The sequence below is a fragment of the Tamandua tetradactyla genome, chromosome 9, assembly GCF_023851605.1.
Source record: "Tamandua tetradactyla isolate mTamTet1 chromosome 9, mTamTet1.pri, whole genome shotgun sequence".
Lineage (NCBI taxonomy): Eukaryota > Metazoa > Chordata > Mammalia > Pilosa > Myrmecophagidae > Tamandua > Tamandua tetradactyla.
The window spans coordinates 38,464,314-38,484,263 of record NC_135335.1 but is presented as its reverse complement, the minus strand read 5'-3'; the positions used below and the strand labels follow the sequence as shown (position 1 = coordinate 38,484,263).

The 19,950-nt window shown below is 53.2% G+C and overlaps 1 protein-coding gene and 1 non-coding gene across 9 annotated transcripts in view; both read right to left on the bottom strand.

The window, feature by feature from the left end:
• ATP2B2 (ATPase plasma membrane Ca2+ transporting 2) overlaps nt 1–19,950 on the bottom strand; it is a 368,890-nt gene that overhangs the window by 274,657 nt on the left and 74,283 nt on the right. For all 8 annotated transcript variants that reach the window (XR_013157774.1, XM_077116558.1, XM_077116561.1 and 5 more), the window contains exon 2: nt 17,023–17,068. The gene's annotated coding sequence lies outside the window, so the exon portion shown is untranslated. The remainder of the gene's footprint in view (nt 1–17,022; nt 17,069–19,950) is intronic.
• On the bottom strand, nt 10,716–10,786 carry TRNAG-GCC (transfer RNA glycine (anticodon GCC)). The gene has a single exon. It is a non-coding gene; the product is annotated as a tRNA-Gly (tRNA).

Sequence of the window (19,950 nt, the reverse complement as noted above, 5' to 3'; positions counted from 1 at the left end):
GAGCCAGGACACTTCCCCCAGCTGCTGCATATTTAATTAAAATGGAATCACAGCTCACCCAGGAACCAGAGGCAAAAACAAAAGGCCCTTTCATGGTGCTTGGGAACTGGCTCCCCTCGCCGGCGTCAGCTGTGGATTTACTCACAAGCCTCTGGTTTCAAACTCCAGACAGCATTGGTGCTTTGGTCCCAATCAGCAGGATTTGCAGCCCCGTCCCTGACCCTGGCCGGCACCGCGCCAACTTGGGCTTGGACGGGGGCCTCGGAGGGCCTGAGGGCAACTGTCCCGGGGTACCTGGGGACCCGCACCTTGCTAACCAGAAAACCAACTGTCTCCATTCTGGGGAGGGGTTGGGGTGGGGGGTATTGAGGAGGGATCTGGTAGGAAGAGCCTGAAATGATGGGGGGTTGGCAAGAGACCACGGAAAATGGATGCAGGAGATGTGGGAGACCAGGTCAAGGGCAGGGGGAGATGGAGTAGACCCCCCGGGAGAGAGGCTGGGTCTGCAGACAGGACCTCCTGCCCTGCATTAAACCAGCACCTCCAGGTCCCAACACCTAGAAAGACCCTGAGTCTGAAAAAGCCAGCTGCTTTGAAAGAGGTGAGACCCACAGAGGGGGCTGAGCTGGGAGCAGGGCCCCTTGCCTGTACTATAGGCACTGCCTGTGGGCCTGCCTGGGTGAGATTCCTTTAAGAACCTCCGAAGATGGAGGAGAATCTATATGCTCTCTTGGCAAAGGACAAGGAAAATAGCCACAATCTTAGAACAGAAAAGGGTAAAATGTCCCCCAAAGGCCTTGGTCAGAGCCAAGTAGGAGCCAGGACACTTCCGGAACACTCTGAGTTGGCACAGCGATGCGTGGAGTTGGGTGGAGCTGTGCACTGAGGTCCGTGAGAGTGAGGGGCCATCCACCCAGGCAGCCCCCGGGCCAGGCCCTGCAGCCAGCGACTCTGCGGGGGGGCAGGAATCATGCAGAGGGCCCGGGCCTGGGCGGGACTGGCCATGTGGTCCCCTCCTCTCCAGGCCTCAGTCTCCACACCTGTCAAATGGAGGTCACAATTTGCACCCCTTGTGGAGTGACAACCAACTGGCAGGTCTCTAAGAGCCTTTCCATCTGACGTTCCCCGGCCACTGTTGGTCCTTCAGAATGAATCCGGGTCTGGACCACCCCCCACCCCCACCCTCAGCCCCGCTCCCCCCTCCTCATTCAGCTGAGCACAGCCAAGCCTGGAAGGTCTTCTTGGAGGGCAGGGAGCCTACGGTCTCACTCACAAGACAGCAGGGAGTGGGGTCACCCCAGGGAATGTCATGGAGTCCCCTACCACCCTGGAACTTGGGCAGAGCCCCAGTAGAGGATGGCGGGACCCCAAAGATTGCTGGGGAACCCAACGGGACTCTAAGTGGGTTCCCACCACTTGCAAGGAAGCCAGGGCTGACCCTGCCGGGAGCCATCCCCCAAGTCCCCTCCGGCCGGCCACCGTGCCCCCTCCTGATCCCCCTAGGGAGGGAGGGGAGCTTGCTCATTTTTCCTCATTTTCCCCCAGCTAAGCCTGCTCTTTGGCATATAATTCATTAATATGGGATTAGAGGGATTACAGACTGTCCCAGCCTGAAGGTGACCCAGGGAAGACCGGAGGCCCAGCGGTGAGGGAAACTTCTGAGATGTCCTCCCCCTCTGCTACCTGGGAAACTGAGGCTCGAGCAGGCCTCCTGGAGGTCAGGGGGAGTGCTGGGTTGACGCCCCCTCTGAGCTCCCCCGTGGGCCCCGACTGTGCCTCCTGCCCTGGCCGCTGCCTGGCCCCACCCGCTTCACAAGGGAGACAGTGATGGAAAACATCCCCACCGCCGTCGCCGGCTCACGAGGGTGGGTGGGGGCCTGTCCTGCAAGCCCACACGCGCCCTCTCTCCTTTGCCCTCCTCTCTCAGGCCTCTCAAGCCCCCAGATCCTCCCAGACTCTCCTGCTGTCAGTGCTGGAAGGGATTCAAGAGGCGCTCTCGCCCCCCTGTTCTCCCCAGAGCGTGGCTCGAGACCCGCTGGCTCAGGGAGGCAATTTGGGGATGGCACTAAGGAGGCTGCACCAGAACACGGGAATGGGGCCCCCTCTGACCTGGTTCCCATGAACGCCCCTCAGGAGAAAAGGCTCGGGTCGGTGCTGATTTGACTTGAATGCTCCCGCCCCGTCCCCAGCATTTGTTGACCCTCCCCCCTTCTTCTAACTGAGAGAGACAGAGCTGACCTCAGGCCACAGTATCTAGGTAAAATTTAATCACATCGTTATTTATTTATTGTATTTATTTTGATGGGTAGCTTCTGTTTATGACGAGTGCATTTTAAGCGCATAATAATGCTCATTTTTAAAATAATGCAATCAAGCAAAATGGCAAAGTGATTAAAGCAAGAATAAAAGGATAATGCACAGGTGTTTTTCGGACAGGGTGAAAATCGTGAGGGAAGAACACAAGTGACTGAAGTTGGGGAAGAGCTGAGATCCAGTACAAATGCTACTGTTTGCAGAGGGGTAAACTGAGGCTCAGTGAAAGAAAACAACTAGCAGCAAAGCGGAGACTCGAACCAGGCCACGCCTGGTACCACCTGCCCCTTCTACTCCACCTCTTGCACAGCCTCCCTCCTCCTTCATTTTCTGGATGGTTCCATTTCTCCTCCCTCTGAGCCCTGCCTACTCTTTTTTCTTGACTTCTCCGCTCCCTGCCTCTCACCTCCTCCCTCTTCGCCTCTGTTCTCCTAACCCTTGAAAGTTCCATTTCAGATCATCCTTGCTCTGGCAGAGGGCCAGAAGCCCGAATTAGGGCGAAACCACTGTGAGGTGTGTTTGAAAGAAGACGGGACTTGCAGCCAGCCCTGGATTCCAGTCCTGACTCTGTCATGAGCTGAGTGAGTGGAGACCAACAGCTCACCTCCTTTGGGGCTCGGTTCCTTCCTCCACCCCCTCCACTGCCAGGAAAATGATAACAACTCCCGCCCCTGGGGACTGTTGTGAGGCTTAAATGAGCTGATGCCTCTAAAATGCCGGGCCCAGCGCCTGGCATTTGGCAGATGCTCAGTAAATGCTAGTTCTCTAATAGACTGGTTTCTTTTTAAAGGAATCGCCGTGTCGCTACGAATGTCCTTGGTACGTTCGGTGACACTCTTGATGGCAGATCAGGAGCCTTAAAACGGCTTTAAAAATAGATAAGAAGTCATTTATAATTTGTACACTCATTGTTAGAATGCAAATGATGCTGCTAAAAGCCTGCTCTCCTAAGTGGGCTTGTTAAACCATCAATCTGCTTAGCAAACCCTTTTTCTTCTCTGGAGCACAGGGAAAACCCTGCAGCAAGAGTTCGGAGGAAAGAGCTAGGGGACTGGCTTTGGGAACATGGTCACCATGGGGCCTGGGTACCCCGCGTGTTCTTTGCCTACCTCTCTCCCCAAATTGTCCAAATCAGGGGCCCTGGGGGGAGGAAAGTGGGGGTGGGGGAAGCAATCTGAGCTGAAGTGGTCATGGATCTTCGTTCCCGTGTTAGGTCATCAATCCGTCTTTGCCCTCCTCATCTCAAAACACTCCCAGCGGTCTTTCTAGGGAGAAAACCCCAACCCAGACCCAAGAACTAAACTTCTCAACTTTCAGACCACAGGGCATCCCCAAAAGACACCAAAGATCCCAGGAGGCCCTGGAGACAGGGTGGAATGGCGGGGTAGATTTTGGATTTTCAGCCCTCTTTCTGATGGCTGCAAGTAAAGTAAAGGTGGCAGCTTTACTTGGGCATCCCACGGGCATCTCAGCTGAGCATGATCCGAATCTAACTCACCATCCTTCCCCCATCCTCACCCCACGGCCCCCGGGTACACTTTTCCTCCAGGATCCTTCACATGGTGAGAAGCGCCCCTCAGTCACCCCTACTCTTATTGGTGAGCCGGTGGGCACCCTGGTCTCCCCTCTCCCTCCCTCTCCCATTTTGGTCTCTGCACAGATTTGACACCTCTGGAATCCCTCTTCACCTCCCCCTCCACAGACAGAGGGTCCTCTCACCTCAAGACACTCTCTTCCCTGCATTTCTTCTTCTCCTAATCCTGAGGTCTTTTCCAAAGCCAAGTGAGGTCCCCCCACTTCTTTGGGGAGAGGTCAGTGGCAGGCTGAGCTCATGTTCAAATAGCCAGTCTCCAGTTGCCCCCAACCCCATCCCACCCTGTCCAAGGTCTGCTGACGCCTAGCCAGGACACCAGACTATCCTGGATACTCAATCTCCATCTCTGCACCACCAACCTGCTCCACAGCATTCCAGTTCAATATTTGGAAAATCGTCCTTGGTGGGGACATGGCACCCTTCTTTCATGCATGTATCTGTATTATTTACTCCCAGGCAGTGAGCAATGGGCCAAGTGCGCAGTAGGTACTGGGTAAGACTTTCCTGGGTGATGGATGGCTGGTCCCACAAATTCAGTTCCCTGTGTGGAGATGCTTGGGATTTGGAGAGGGTGATGGTGATCAGGCTAGCATTGACCCCGCATCTCCAGGAGCTTCAGCGTGGAGCCTGCTGGGCTAAGGGACTAAGGGCCCTCCCGGGCTGAATGATGCCTTCAAGTGATGTCCCACTAGCGCTTCTAGCTCAACATGGCCAGAGTTAAGCTAAACTCCTTCTTCTGGCATTTGAGGTCCTTGGGACTGCGGCCCCATCAGTCTTTCTGGTTGTTGTTAGCAGCCTCTGCCCAGGCCTGCCTAGCTTGTCACCAGTCATTATCACATTTTGTAATATCACATTTCAACCCTCTTTGCAGTCACTCATAAAATATGGCTTTCTTATATCTCCTGAAGAACTCCTATTCATCCTTCAAGACCCAACCCAAATGGGGGTCTTGTACAACCTTTCTAAGACCCCAAAGCCCAGTCGGTTTCTTCTTTCCCTAGGCAGACGCTTACCTGTCACACATCACATGGCATCACAGTTATTTAAAGAGTCACCCCCCACTCCCTGGCAAGACAGGGGCCCTATTCTAGTTCTCCTTGAACACCCATATGCCTGGCAGGGAGCTTGGTATGTAGAAGGCTTTCAGTAAACATCTGGCAAAGAATGAGGGAAGGAGCTAAGGTGCTTCGGGGAAGTCCTATAACCGCCTGGCTTTGGGCCCAAGCCAAAAGCAAGCTTCCTTCCCCAGAATTCTGGGCCACCTCAAGTTTGGGCAAGCCAAGTCCTGCTGCTGCTTCACAGAATCTCCAGGAACAGGCTCTCGAGCCATTTCCGCCTTCATTCTCAGCAGCAATAGCCCTGACACCCTTAGTTTCTCTGCTTTGTTTTTCTAGAAGTCCTGGAGTCCATGGCTCCTTCCCAGCCCCCGTGGGCCTGCAGCTTCCTCTGTCCCTCACTGACTTTGGGGCTAGTGCTGGAGGAGCAGGCCTGGGCCTCTCCTGTGTCTGGGGCTCTGGGCCAAGGGCTGCAGGGGCTGCGGGGGCCGTAGCTGCAGAGTCGGCGGCAGCCCCCACCTACAACTCTGGTTCTGGCAGCCACAAGGAGCCACCCAGCACTGATAAGTCCTGCTCCTACAAGCTTCCTTCTTGCTCCTTTCCAAGTGAGCATACAAAGAAATAGAAAATTAAAGAAAAACATCTAAGGAAGGGCCGTTGGTGGGGTTTGGATAGGAAACCATTTGCAAGTGCAGAGATGCCACCCAGGGGGTGGGGGAAGGTCCTGATGAGCATGTGCAAGGTGGGGTGGTGGGGGTCCAGATAAATGAATATTAACCCTTTCAGAGCCAACTCTTCCGCTTACCCATTTTCTGATTTGATTTATTTTAATGGGAATGTGTACGAAGCCCACAGCAATGCAGCCGACCCTCCTCGGAACTTAGGCATGTGTCCAGGGCTCGGGGGTGATGATGTGAGCCTCCACTGTCATCCTTAGGGGCTGGGACACTGCGGGAACTTCCGTGTATTCACAGGTATGCAAGCTATTTGCCTGACACTGAATGACCCATAATGCTGGGGTACCCCTCAGTGCCTGGAACATTCTCTCTCTCTCCCATCTCTCCCTCTCCCTCTCTCAGCTGCCACCACACCACAGCACAGCTTCAGCTGTCTATCTGTGGTTCAGTCTACCATCTCTGCCCTCCTTGTTCCTTCCCTCCTCTCCCTACCTTTTCCCTTCCTTTGTCTCTAGTCTATATTTTTTCCGGCCCTCTATTTCCCCTCTGGCCTTGGGGGTCTGATGGATGCCATTCCTTGAAATCTGTGGGCAACACCCACCTCCTGACCCTAGCCAGTCAGTCTTGTTCTCTGGAGCCTCTCTCTCCCTTGGGTTATTTTTTGGAGTTGGTCAAATCTGGGGGTCTATATAGCCCCTCTGGGTCTCTTCCAGAGGTTTGAGGCCAAGGGATTCCCAAAGTAGAAGGTGAAATGCACTTGAGGAGAGCAGGCCTTAGGGCTTGCAAAGGTGATGGAGGAGGAGGAGAAAGGGACCGTGGAGCCAATGGCGGGACCGTGTCAGGATCAGCGCCGAGTGCCACACTGCGGGCAGCACCCTGGGCAGGCAGTGGGTACCCACCAGACCCAGGACAGCTGGCCCACGGACCTGGGGCCCATCCAGTTCCCCCTACTCAATGTCTGGGGCATCCAGGGAAAGCCACGTAGCCTCTGTGAGCCTCAGTTTCCCTGCATGTGAAATGGAGAGAATGAAGCACACGCCTTTCGGAAGTGGTGCACGTCTCAAAGGAAAGTGAGCACCAAGCTCCCTGCACGCACTCGGCCCACGACGGCTGCTCAAGAGAAGTGACTTCCTCGCTCCTGTCTGCACCGCCACCCCACCCCAAATCTCCCAAGAGGCACATGAAAGACAACTAGAGCTGTGAAATGTGACCCGCAGCTGGGAACTGGCCAAGGAGACACACAAGTCAGGGTTTCTGGAAGGCGACGCGGAGCCGTCGGGGAGAGTCGCGCAGCCACCGGCCGAGACCTGACCCTGGGCAGGGGCAGCTTACAGGGGGCTGCCCAGAGAGGGTGGGGTGGGGAGTGAGAGGGGCTCACCAGGCAGCCCCCAGACTCATTTGTGCCTGCTTCTAGATGACCGGTATCTTCAAACCAGACCCCCAGCCTGATTTCTTGGGCTCTTTTCAAAATCAAGCGTGGGGGGATAGCAGGACATTACATCCTCCAGCCCGTAATACTAAGAGCTTTTCTCCTTCTAGATGATTCTCCCCACACAACCCGTGACAAGACCACCAACATGTTCACTGTAGGAGGGGAACGGAACTGTGGGGTCGTGGACCTCCAGGTGAAAGTGGCCGGCTTGCCAGGTTCCAAACTGAGAACCCTGGAGGCCTCGCTCACTCTCCCAGGGGCCGAGCTTGTTGGATGGACTCAGGAGGCCCAGTATCTTTCTTCTTGAAAGAAAAGGCATGCCTCCATCCCCCAAAGCCACCTGGCTCCTGGGTCTCACCACCCCCTGCTCTTTTTCTCCTCCCTCTCTCCTTTCCTTGACTGGTGTATAAAAAATGATTTAGGAAAGAAACATCAACACCTGCCAAAGCGACTCCTGGGCCACCTCTCTGGGCCTCGGTCTACTTCTCTGTGCAATGGGAAGCCTGGGGAGGGCCCTGCCAGCCTGGACGTGTGGCCGGGTCGAGCCAGGCAAGAGCCACACATGCAGTTGAAGGGACAGAGGAAGAATTTTGCTCAGTGACTGTAGCTTATATAAGCCCCTCGCTGTCCCTCTCAACAGGAGACAGGCAGCCTGAGCTGCGCGGGATGACCCCATTTCCGAGGTGGAAAACCAGGACTCAGGCTCACAGGTTTGCCACCATCCATCTGAGAGGCTGCAGGGTCGAGCAGCAGCTCCAGCCAACCTCAGAAGGCGCCCTCCCCACTCTTTGTTTCACCTGATGATTCCCATCCATTCCCAATGATGGCAGTGATTCTCGGTTTTGCCTTGTGTTTTAGTTTGTGAAGCTGCCGGAATGCAACATGCCAGAAATGGAACGGCTTTCACAATGGGAATTTATTAAGCGGCAAGCTTACCGTTCTTAAGGCCATGCAAATGTCCAAATTAGGGCACCAACAAGAGGTTACCTTCACTTGAGAAAAGCTGATGCTGTCCAGAACCCCTCTGTCAGGTGGGAAGGCATGTGACTGGCGTCTGCTGGGATCTTTGGCTTCTGGACACCTCTCTCAGCTGGGAGGGCACACTGGCAATGTCTGCTAACTTTCTCTCCCAGCTTCTTCAGTGTCTTTCCCCAGGGATGTTTTCCTTCATCTCCAAAGGTCTCTGGCTGTGTGGGCTCTGTTGGTTCTGTGGGCTCTTTCTGAAATAGTTCCCTCTTAAAGGGCTCCAGTAAGTGACCCCACCTTGAATGGGTGGAGACACATCTCCATGGAAACCATCAAAAAAGATGCCACCCAGCAATACTGAATGAGGATTAAAGGACATGGTACATAATAGCTTCAAATAGGCACACCTGGGCATTTCTGCTAAGTGTCCCTTTTCCCCAGATGTGATTGTAGGTCATACTCAGGTACCCTGGGAGGGTGGGCAGGCCCCACCACTCCTGTTTTATAGATGAGGACTGCTGAGGGCTGTAGGCAGAACCACAGCCCTGCCCTAGGCATGCGTGTAAGGGGAGGGGGCAGCAGCGAGGAGGCTGAGGGCGCAGCAGGGGTTGCTGCGTCCACTCCTCTCTCTCCAGCCCCCTGCCCTCCCCCCCTCCCAGCCAGGAAAGCATCATCCTCTGTGTCGTCCAGCCTCAGTGCCACCAGGCCCCGGGGCTCTTGCATCAGCCCCTGATGCAATGAAGAGGTACTAGCCTCCCTCGCCAGGTGGACACAGTCCCAAGAAGTTCAGAGTGCTGCCTGTGGTCACGCCGCCGGGGAACAGGGCAGAACTGTCCTCAAGGAGGACTGAGTCCCTTTCTTGGGTGTAATTCATTGGGATTTAGGAACTGGCCCGCTCCTGCTCCAGTCGGGTCTGTCCTGGGCTCTCCAAACCCATGTTTGCTTTTTCTGTGAGTACTCATTAAAAAAAAAAAAGTTTTTTTTTTGTTCTATTGGTTTTTTCTTTCTTTTTTGGGGTGGGGGTGGGGTGCATGGTCTTTCTTTTTCTTTTTTCTGTTTTTTTTTGGGGGTAGGGTGCATAGCCTGAGAATCGAACCCAAGTCTCCCACACAGAAGGCGAGCCTTCTACCGCTGAACCGCACGTGCACCCCTGTTTCTGAGCACTCACTTTAGCCTGTCCTCTCGCCTTACCTACCTACCTTTGCCTGGAAAAATCCTTTACATGCTGCATTAACTGCAGTCTCATCCATTCCTAAGTGTGTGTGACCTTGGACAAGTAACTCACCCTCTTTCAGCCTCGCTTTTCTAGCCTGTGAAATGGGGACGACAGTGGTACTGTGAGGATTGAATGAGAAGATGTATTTCAAGAGCCTGACAGGTTCCCATCACATAGAAGGCAGGTTCTCAATGAAAGCAGCCGTGGTGGCTGTTCCACCTGCCCTGGTGTCCCCCAGTTGGAAGGGATTTTCCCCAGCTCTACATTTCTGTCTGTCTACCCGCCCCCCTTTGCACCCACACCCTGTCCTGTAGTGGGTGCCCTCCCATCCCTCGCCTCCCACCCCACTGGGCTTCGGCAGTGGCTACCACCTTAGCCTCCCTGGGGGTGTCTTCCCCTTGTCTCTGCTTCTCCTTCCCTGGCCGTTCCCAACACGGTCCCAATCAGCTCCCCCCGCGGCCGCTCCGCTCAAGTTCATCGCAGTGGCCTCCGTCTCGCCAAGGCCCATGGCCAGTTCTGGGTCTTCCTCCTGCTTGACGGGCGGCAGCCTTTCAACGCCCGCAGCTCACTGTTCTGTGTGAAGCGTCTGCTTGGAGCCCCCAAGCGCTCTCAGTTTTCCTCCTTCCTCTGCGGCAGCTGCTCCTTGGACTTCTTTGTCCCTCCTTCTCTTCCCAAACCCTAATGTCTGGATGCCTCCAGGCGCAGCCCTCGGTCCTCACTCCCTGAGTGGTCCCATCCAGCCCCCAGGCCTGAAGTGTGATCTATATGCTGATGTCAGCCGTATAAATCCCACTCCCACTCTACGTCTCCATCTGGATGCTTACCGAATACCTCCAAGTTCAAAATGGACAGCCCATCACACAGTGCTCCACTTTTCCCTCCTGAATCTGTTTCCCATCCGGTCTCGTGCAAGACCCAGTAAATGCCACCAGCATCACCTGGACAGTCACCCTTGACTCCTCTCCTTCCTTTGAACCCTACCAACAATGAAAAAGCAGGTCCGCTCAGCTGACCCTCCACCTCTATTCAGACATGACCCCCCTTTCCCCATCCCCTTGGCCACCGCGGCTGGCCCAGCCTTCTCTCTCATCAGCTTCTGTCCCTCACGTGCTCCCATCTGACCTGGAATTCGCTCAAAGATCCTCACAGCAGCTATAAGCCATCACAATCGGCCCCCCTCATCTTCCTCCCCAGCCTCTCCTCCTACCTTCTCTCTCCTCCCCTGTCCCTCAACCATCCTGGCTTCTGTGTTCCCCACACACCCAGCCTGCCTCAGGGCTTTTGCTTCTCCCTTTGTCTGGAATGGTTTTCCTGGGTCTCTTTCCCTTTGTTCCAGCTGAATGGTCCTCAGAGACAGACCCCCTTATGTGAGATGGCCCCGCGGCACCTCACACCCTCCTCTCTCTAGCCTTTCACCAGTCTTTACTTATTCTTTTTCTTTTCTTTTTTTTTTTTTTTTAGGTGCATGGGCCGGGAATCGAACCCGGGTCTCCTGCATGGCAGGCGAGCATTCTACCACTGAGCCACCCGTGCACCCCAGCTTTACCGTCTTTGAGAGTCCTTATGGCATAGTATATATATGTATTTATTTACGTGCTTATAGTCCATCTTCCTTAGTGGAATATCAGCTCCCTGAGGGTAGGAGCCATGTCTGTTTTGCTCACTGCTGACTTCCCAGGGCCTCGCTCAACAAATCTTTGTTGAATGAATGAATAAGTATCGCCAAGAAAACCGGCCAGCCACTGGAGAAGGTACCAGACAAATGGCGTTTTATAGAATCTTTTGCTTTGCAGCTGGTTCTATAAAGATTTATTTACCCCGATGCAGAAGGAATCACAATACGGCTGTACAGTTTAAACGATTTGAGCTAAAGAGAAAAAAAAAGGCTTTGTTGATAGGGTAGCAAACAGATGCTCTGAAAGCACAATGTGACAGGGTACTGACTTCAAAAGTATTGGAGAGAATAGAGACAAAAATACAATTATGAAAAATACACGGGGCACTGGAGGAGTTGCATGATTTGGGTTTTAACCTCGTTTCTACTATTTCCCAGCAGCCATGCATGCCCTCTTGGGTCTGTGGCATCCTCTTTCTGAGCCTCAGCTTCCTTATCTGTGGAATGGGCAGAGCAGTAAGACCTCACAGGCCACGTCCCACAGCCACTATAAGGGTCCCATATGAGGATGGGTGGGAGTGAGCCCATCGGGCGTCATTTGCTTCTCTTGTGCTAACACTTAGCAGGGCAGAGATTCCCAGGATATTTGGGCCAGAAATAAACAGTCAGTTCCCAGTGGATCTCTAGGAACCCAAGCGGATCCAGGAAAGGTGCTGAGAGAGACATTTTGCTGAATCAGAGGGAAGTGCTGGCACCAAGCAGTTGTGCACGAGGGGCCAGGTCTTCTCAGTTGATCAACTGCCCCCCAAAACCTCCAAGATTCTGGGCACAGTGCTGGGTCCTACCTCAGGGGCAGGTGGCCTCTCCACCTCTTGGAACCCTGAGACAGGTTCAGAGGTCCCTCCCATCCATGTCGGCTGACCAGCTAGGGTCATCAGAGCCATGCGGAGGGCCAGGGATTTGGACTGGCCAAGGTCGGTGTAAGGTTAGAGTCCAGCAAAGACACCGTCAAGTATCTGCAAATGGTCCTACGTGCTGCCCTTGCCTAAATGCAAAACCTGGAGGTTGTCCTTTACTCTGTCTTCCTTTATGCCCACATCTTACTCATCATTCTATTCTGCCCAATTCTCACCATCGCATGGCCACCCTTGGCTCCAGGCCACCACCACTGCCCACTTCTCACAGTCCCATGGCCACCCTTGGCTCCAGGTTACCACCATTTCTCACCTGGATGATGACACCCACCTCCCAGCTGGCAGGCTCTTCCACTCCTGCCCCTGGCCATTTAATCCTCCTACAGCAATAGCTGGAAAAATCTGTTTCCATCATCATTCCTGATGGTCTTAGGATAAAATCCAAACTCTCCTGACAACAGTAGACTCAGGATGCCATCCTCCTGCCTTCCTCTCTGACCTCTTATACCACCAGCTCCCCCCGGCTCACTGTGTTCCCGAGACACCCAGCTTTGGTGTTTCCAATGCTTCTCTCTCACCTCGGGATCTCTGCATAGGCCATGCATGCCTTCTGCCAGGAACGCCCTCTCTCCTTATTTCGGCTTCCCTTCCCCAACCTTCATCTTGGTCCATCATCTATCATCTATGAACTGCCTGGCCATCCTTTTTATTTTTCAGCTTAAATACAACTTCCTCAACGGAGCTACCTGGATCCCACCCCCTCTCCTTCCCATTAGGCTCCCATAGCAGACTGGATTTCATAGCCGTCATCATATTGTAACTATTATTTTATTTTCTGTGTTCCCTATTAGGCTGTAAACTCCACAAGGGTAGGGACCATGTCTGCCTTGCTCACCATTACCAGGTAAATGCTAGGAACTTATTAATTTTTTAAAAATTGAAGGCTCACCTTGGAATCTTTTTGACTCTTCTTTTGCACCACCTGCATATTCGGCTTACCCCCAATCCCTCCTTTTCCCTTGTATCATCAATCTCATCCCATGGACACTTGCTGAGCACCCACTCTTCAGCCTCGTGAGGTCCGGTGGCCAATAGGGACATGTGTAGACAGAGCCCTACAACACCATATGTCCAGGTTCTAATGGAGGGAGAGCCCAAGGAAAGGGATGACTGCCTGGAAGGAGCCCCATGAATTGGGTTTTGAAGGATGTTTAAGAGTTTTCCCGATAGGGTAGAGAAGAGGGAAGAGTAAAAACATAGTCCAATAAAACTGAAATGGTGCTAATATCTCTCAAATCTTCTTTGGAGTTTCACATCCAGAACTTATGTCTAGCCCCTTATCCCCAGCACTTTTACAAAGGCCTCCTAACTGGATTTTCTGCTACCATCTCTCTTCGTTTCTGTTTTTATTCTTTTATTCCATCTTTGCTCAAGAACCTGTAGGGGCTCCCTAGTAACTTCCACCTTAAGTCTAGAGTCCCAAGCCTGCTGCAGCCCCAGCTCCCCTACCTTTCTCACTCTCAGTGGTTTTCTCTCTCATCACTCTCTAACGTAAATAGGTTTATTTCTACTAAACTCAACAACCATCACCTTCCATATTCGATTTCCTTACCCTGTTCCTTCTCTCCATCATTTATTTGTAAAATTAAAACAACTTTTGAGTTGCTTCTATTTAACTATGGATACCCAATTCCTTGCTTCTCTCCTCGGTAGAAGGGCTCGGGAGTTTCTCAGTAAAATTAACTTCTGTGTCCTGAACTATTTTTCTCTGACCTCGAGCGGCCGATTTGTGGGTGGATGGGCTCAGCCAAGAAGGGTCCTCTGGGTCTCACTGGAGAGATGAGGGGTTACCCAGGTGCACTGCTTGACGTCAGGTGGCTGCATCACACCTTCCTGGGGACCTCTTAAATGGGGGTTGTGTCTTCTCCACCTGCCCCCACCCACTCCCACCTCAGCTCCAAGCTCAGTGCTGTGCAAAAACAGATGGTCATAGCCCCAAAGTCAGCTCTCTCAGAGCCACAGTTCCCAGGGACAGAAGGAAGACTATAGGACACTGACACGGACTATGGGTAAAATTTGCTTTGAGAAAAAGAACACTTTAGAATGAAAAGTGCCAACATAATTTTTCTCATATATCTGACTGGCAAAATACACACAGACACACAGACACACACACACACACACACACACACACTGGTGGGACCAGATAATTTTTTTTTAAGTATAATTATTCTTTGTAATTACACAAGCAGTAACTATTACACTGTGGGAAGTTTAGAAAATGCAGAAAAGTACAAATAACATAAGTCACCTGTTACTCTACCATGTTTCAGCATCTTTTCGCCACTCTTCCCTCTCTCCTCTTCTTTCTTTCCTATTCTTTTCTTTCTACCTTGCCTACCTGTGCTTTTTCCTACTTTTTTAAATGCAGTTAGGATTAATTTTGGCAAATTAGCTTTTCATTTAACATGGAAATAGGAACATTTCCCCCCTCTGTTATTAAAAGTTCATCTGAATCATAATTTTCAAAGGTTTCCCAGAATATTCCGTCATCTGCACGGGCCATCGTGAAGCCTCCCCCTCCACATCCCTGCTGTCGGATACTCGTGTTGTTTTCTATTTTTTACCTATATAAACATGGATGTGATAAACATCCTGGTAGATAAATCTTTGCACACATCCTGGGTTATTTCCTTGGGGCGAACTTCCTAGAAGTGGAGTTACTGGTTACAGTTTAAAATAGCAAACTTGTTATGTTCTTATTTCCTAATGGGTTATGTCACTGGCAGGGGTATAACTGCTTTTGACCACATATTGTAAGGGCTTCCCAGATGTCGTCATTTTAGACACTTCCAAAAAAAAGAAAGTCCAGACCACGTGACCATAGCCAACCCCTTACCCTTCAGGTGAGAGTCTGTTTTCTTAGGAGGAGACAGAAAGGAGGTGTCTTGGCTGTACCGACAACACTCTGAGTAGCGGGTACCCATTGCACACATGGGTGCGTAACTGGTGATGAGATAAGATTCGAACCCACAACCACCTGCCTTCAAAGACTGTACTTTTCCCACCACAGCCCTATAAAAGCAAACATCACATTTTAAAAGACTGAAAAATAGAGAAAACAATTCACTCACCATTTCGCCTCCCTGTTTTCACAGGAATGTTCTGGGTTCTGTTTTAGGGGGTTTGATTTTCCTTCCTGCCTTTATCATTGACAGTCATCTTATTACCTCCTTCCCCTACCCTGACACAAAGGGGACCCTTCTAAGGGGTGCCCGTGGCAATGGGTGATTGTGACCCAGCGCAGCACACAGCTGGCCGGGTGTTCGCCCTTCAGGCTGGTGGCCCAGCGTAACCTGCCACTTGTCCTCCCGCTGCTCACACCAGCTGTGCACGCGCAGCAAGGGGAGAAGGCAAGCCGGATGAGGAGGGCAGGGTCTGGGACGGCTCTGGACAGCCGTGTCGAGACCTGCCCCCAAAGCTCTCACCTCAGGGCAGGGTAGTATAAAGGTTAAAAACCTTGGTTCTTTAAGGTCTGGCCGACCTAAATTTCATTCTGATTCCTCCATTCCCAGACTTGGACAAGTAATTGATTCTACCTCTCTGTGCCTCAGTTTCCTCACCTGCAGAATGGGTGTAATCATTCTGTCCTTTTCTCAGGGTGAACTGAAGCCACGGTCCCATCACACGCTTAGCGTACCTTGTGAATTACAGTTAGCACCAATTAGCAGCATGCTGAGCCCTGGAAATGGACAGGGAAGTGCACGAGGACCAGCCCAGGGTGTGGAGAGGGAAGGGCCGATGGCATCCTGATGCCATCAGCCCCATAATGCACATAACAAACCATGCCCACCATTGTTTTCCCCAAATGATCAAGAATTGGCTCTTGAGCTCGAGAGAGAGAGCAAAATCACAGGAGGGGGCCACATCTGCCTGTGACTGCTCTTCTCCTTCCTTAGGACCACAGTTTTGCTTTTTCCTTAAAACTTACCTTTTCCATGACTCAGTTCCAAAAAGCCCTGCCGGGGCTAATCCAAGCAGGTCATTTCTACAATGTATGTGAGCTCTCATGGGCCCCTAGGTCACCCCCAGACAGCATTTGGAAGAAAATGAAACTAACACATGCTTATTACTCAAAACACAGAAAATTCGAATTGCCACCTTGACCTACAGATGACAGTCTGACAAGACATTTTGGAAGAAGTGCTCAAAGCTTCTTCCTTATCCTCTCCCAAAATGTGGCACAAATAATGACTGCAGGGCAGCGGGGAGGGGGAAGGCTCTACTCATATCAAACACCCTAAAGGCAATTACTTCTTCCTCCTATGAGTGAAGCCAGCTCCGCACCCACCCACCCCAGTAGAAGGACAATCTCTGAGCTTGCCAAGGAACAACTCACAGGCAGTTCCCCAGGCAAAGAGACTGTGTCTCCAAATGTTTGTAAATGACGGTTTGGAACTGGAGGCAAGCTTTGTCGGGAGGGTTGCAGGCTGGGTTGCAGGCTAGCCCACAGTCCTCGCCCACCCAGAAGAGAAGCCAAATTCGGTGTCCCCAGAGCCAGCTCAGCTCAGGCACTGAGCTCCCAGGACTATCTTCCACAGATGCCCAGGCCCCACCTGGGCTGGGACAGGCTCCACTGTACAGAGGCCTTCCCTTTCAAGTCCCTCTCCCCACCCCCACCCTCCCAAACACCCCTCAGTGTGGCTGATCTCAATGAGATAATTGAAAAATCATCTGATAGCATTAAAAGTCACTAAAGTGTGAATGACTGATAGCGATCTAACCCACCCAGAAATACTGCTTTTTATTTCAAAAAGACATCTACTAATTCAAACCCACTTCGATTTTGGTAGAACATCACACAAAAGCTAAAGTGAAAAGTCATAGGCTTCGAGGGGGACTGAGCAGAGGGAAAGTCACACGGAGGAAATATGTCCAAGCTTCAGCCTTTGGATCCACTTCCCAGCTTCTCTCTTCCTCTGCTATTACCCACAGCTTTTCTTTTTCATTCCCATTCTGAGATTTCAGTGGCAAGAAGGAGGTTAGGGAGAACCGGAGCAGTTGGGGCAGTAGGAGTCAGGGGATGAGGTGCGGAGGGTGTTGATTATACAGACAGTAGGTTCGCAAACTGGGCATTTTTAAAACCGGCATTAGCTAGTGTTTGCATAGATGCAAGTGGCAATTCTAGGACCCCCCGTCCTCCCCGCAGCGAATCCAGGGATCTGGGCCCTAAAGCTCACCTGTCTCCTAGGCTGCTCTCTGGTCTCACTCCAGGGGCGGCAAAACCTGCAAAGAGACAGATCAGAAAGGCAGGTCAGGTGGGTGTAGCCTCCAGGTTGCAGTCCGGGGCCTCGGGGTCCACATCTGGCTCATAGATATGCTTGCCTGAAGCAGTGTTTAAAATTTAATATTTAATATTAGGCAATGTATTCATGCAAAAGTCTGACTTTTTGGCTCCTCTTGGGCAATCCACATCTCTGGGCCATGTTCCCACAGGGCAGGGATGGGCTGGAGCTCCCCTCCTGTTCCAACTTCCCTGACTCCCTGCACCATCGACAGGGCCCTGGGTGCTGGAGTTTGCAGCCCCTGCTTGAGCTCTGATTCTGGGATCTGCAAAGCCCAGCCAGCTCCCCTTTCAGGAGACACATCTCTTGGCTGGACTTTCTCCCCTCTCCCTTCCCTTCCACCTGCTCCAGACATATTAGCTGAGAATTCTGGAGAGAAGGAAAGCCAGGCCCATCCCTGCAAGTAATCAAAGGTAAGAAGTTCAAGTCAGACTCTGGTCAAAGTTTGGCTGGGGGGCTCTGCTGACTCCTGTGGGGTCCCTTCTAATATCCCTGCCCTGCAGGCTCAGAGGGGCCGAATCAGTCGGGGTCCTAGGGCACCCCTGCAGCTTGAGGAGGGGTTAATAAGGGAACTACCTCCAAAGGTTGGTGCAGATGCCCAGGGCAAGAAAAAGTGGGGATCCCTTCCCTACACCCCTAGCCCTGAAGGGGGTGGGGGTCACCCTGGCTGGAATTGCCACCTGTGGTCAAGGGATGTAGCTGGGACAAGGTGACCTTGAGTGAGGATGTTGGGAGGCTAAATGTGCCCACATCACTCCTCTCTCACTTCATGTCCTACCAGAGCTCCCCACTACTACAACCAGCAGGAAGACAGAGGGGGAGGGAGTCCGTGGGTGCCCGGCCTTAGAAACCAGCCTCCTGGGCCCCAGGGCAGGGTGGAGAAGGGTGGGGAGTAGACCTCCAGGGGCAAATGGCAGGTGTCCAACAAACAGCCCTGCCTGCTGGGTTCTATTCACCTGCAGAATCCACAGCTCCCCAACCCCAAGGCAATCTTAACCAGGCCTTCCCAACTGTCAGGAGGCTCAGCCCACCCCACAGGCATGGGGAGCTTGAAGCCGGCCCTTCCCCAAACCTCTCTGCTCTGCACACTTGGTCGGAGCCTCAGTTTTCTGCTCCGTCCTCCAGCGTCAGCTCCCCACCTCCCCTGCCACTTGGAGCCCAGGCGAGGCCCTTACTCTTCCCTCGCCACCCCAGCCACCCGTCCCTTCCGCTGCATGCCCTGCAAATTCCTCCCACTGTTGAGCCAGGCCATCTCTTTCCTGGAAAAACAGCCCAGTCCCGAGTTCACAGAGACCCAGGAGTGGAGCTGCAGGAACCACAGGGCCACGAGGTGGACACAGAGCCAGCCACGGGATCACAAAGCTGGGCCAGCCCCAGAGTCCCCCGGAAATCTCTTCTGGGAAAAACACGAGCCGGAGAAGAGGCAGCCATGTGCCGGGTTTCGTGGAATCCAGGAGATCGCTTGCTTCACGGGTGGGGAAACCGAGGCTAGGAGAGGGGTGGGGCTTGCACCAGGCCGTTCAGCCAGAAGCTGGCAGAGCCTGTGCTCTGTCTGCCCCTCCAGGCTGGGGCACACAGGCCAGTGCCGCACCGGGCCAGGGCCCTGGGCTCAGCTTCCGCCACGGCGGCTGTAGAATAAGCACCGACGTCGAGTGACATCTCTTTGGGCCAGCACCAGGCCGAGCCCTTTAGTCTCAGTTCCTGCTCTCCTTCACCCCAGCTCCATGAGATCCCCGCTCTCCTTGTTCCTGCTCACAGCCGTGGAAGCTGAGCCCTGGAGAATGACTTAGCATGCTCAAGACACACAGGGCAGGGCATGCTGCCTGCGGGAATGGTGGGCAAAGGCTGGCCGCGTGCGAGCCCCCCACGCACAGTGTCTCATTAGTTTTTCATTTGGGACGCACCAGACATGTGGGTTGTAGACGCCTCCAGACTTTTCCTCTCCACTCACTCATTTCCTGACCCTCTGCTGTCCTCTCCCTGCTGTCTTGGCCCATGTAAGGCAGAAAGCCAAGCAGCAGCCACCTGTGGCACCCAGTTTCCTTCTGGTGGTGGTTAAGGGGCACCCCCAGGCTCGGCTGGGTCCCCCCCCCACTCCCCACCAAGGTCCTAAACCCACGCGCACGGCAGTGACATCCCCGGCTTGGGCACGGCGTCTTCTCCAGTGGGGTCGTCGGGATGGAAGATGGATGAGTAATCGGTCCCCGCTGGTGAATTTTTAGCTGTGGAAGGAGACCCCGGCCCCCTTCCAAACCACAGCTAGGAAAGGGTGTTCCCGGGTGTCATCACTGTCAGCATTTCACCCACGCTGACAGCTGCCATGAAGCCCATATCCGAGTCTTCTGCCCATAAATAATGGCGTGGGGCTGGGATGGGGGTTGGTTGGTGGGAAAAGCTCCAGGCTCCCAGCCTGGGGAAGGTTCTGGGGCAAAATGAAGGAGAGCAAGGCTGGGACCCCAGAAGGTCTGGGGCAAGTCTGGTTACAGAGGCAGGGGACTTGGGGGTCTGCTTTTTCCCCTTGTGATGTGCAGGTGACAACACTAGTCATCCTGGGCCCTCTTACAGACCTCCAGCTGAGGTGGCCTGAGCTCAGAGCGGTGGGCCCAGCCTGGGCACTCCAACCACGGCCTGGAAGGGGCAGGAGAGAGCTCTGGGTCAGCGGCAGGGCCCAGTTATGCCAGTGCCCTGAGAAGAGCCGGATGTCTGTGCGATTATCCGTGATTCCATTCGTCCCCGTTGGACAGAAGGTAAAGAGAAATGAAGGCCTGGGTTTAAATCCTAGCTCCGTCATTTACTCGCCCCTGTTCTCGAGCAAGTTGCTTT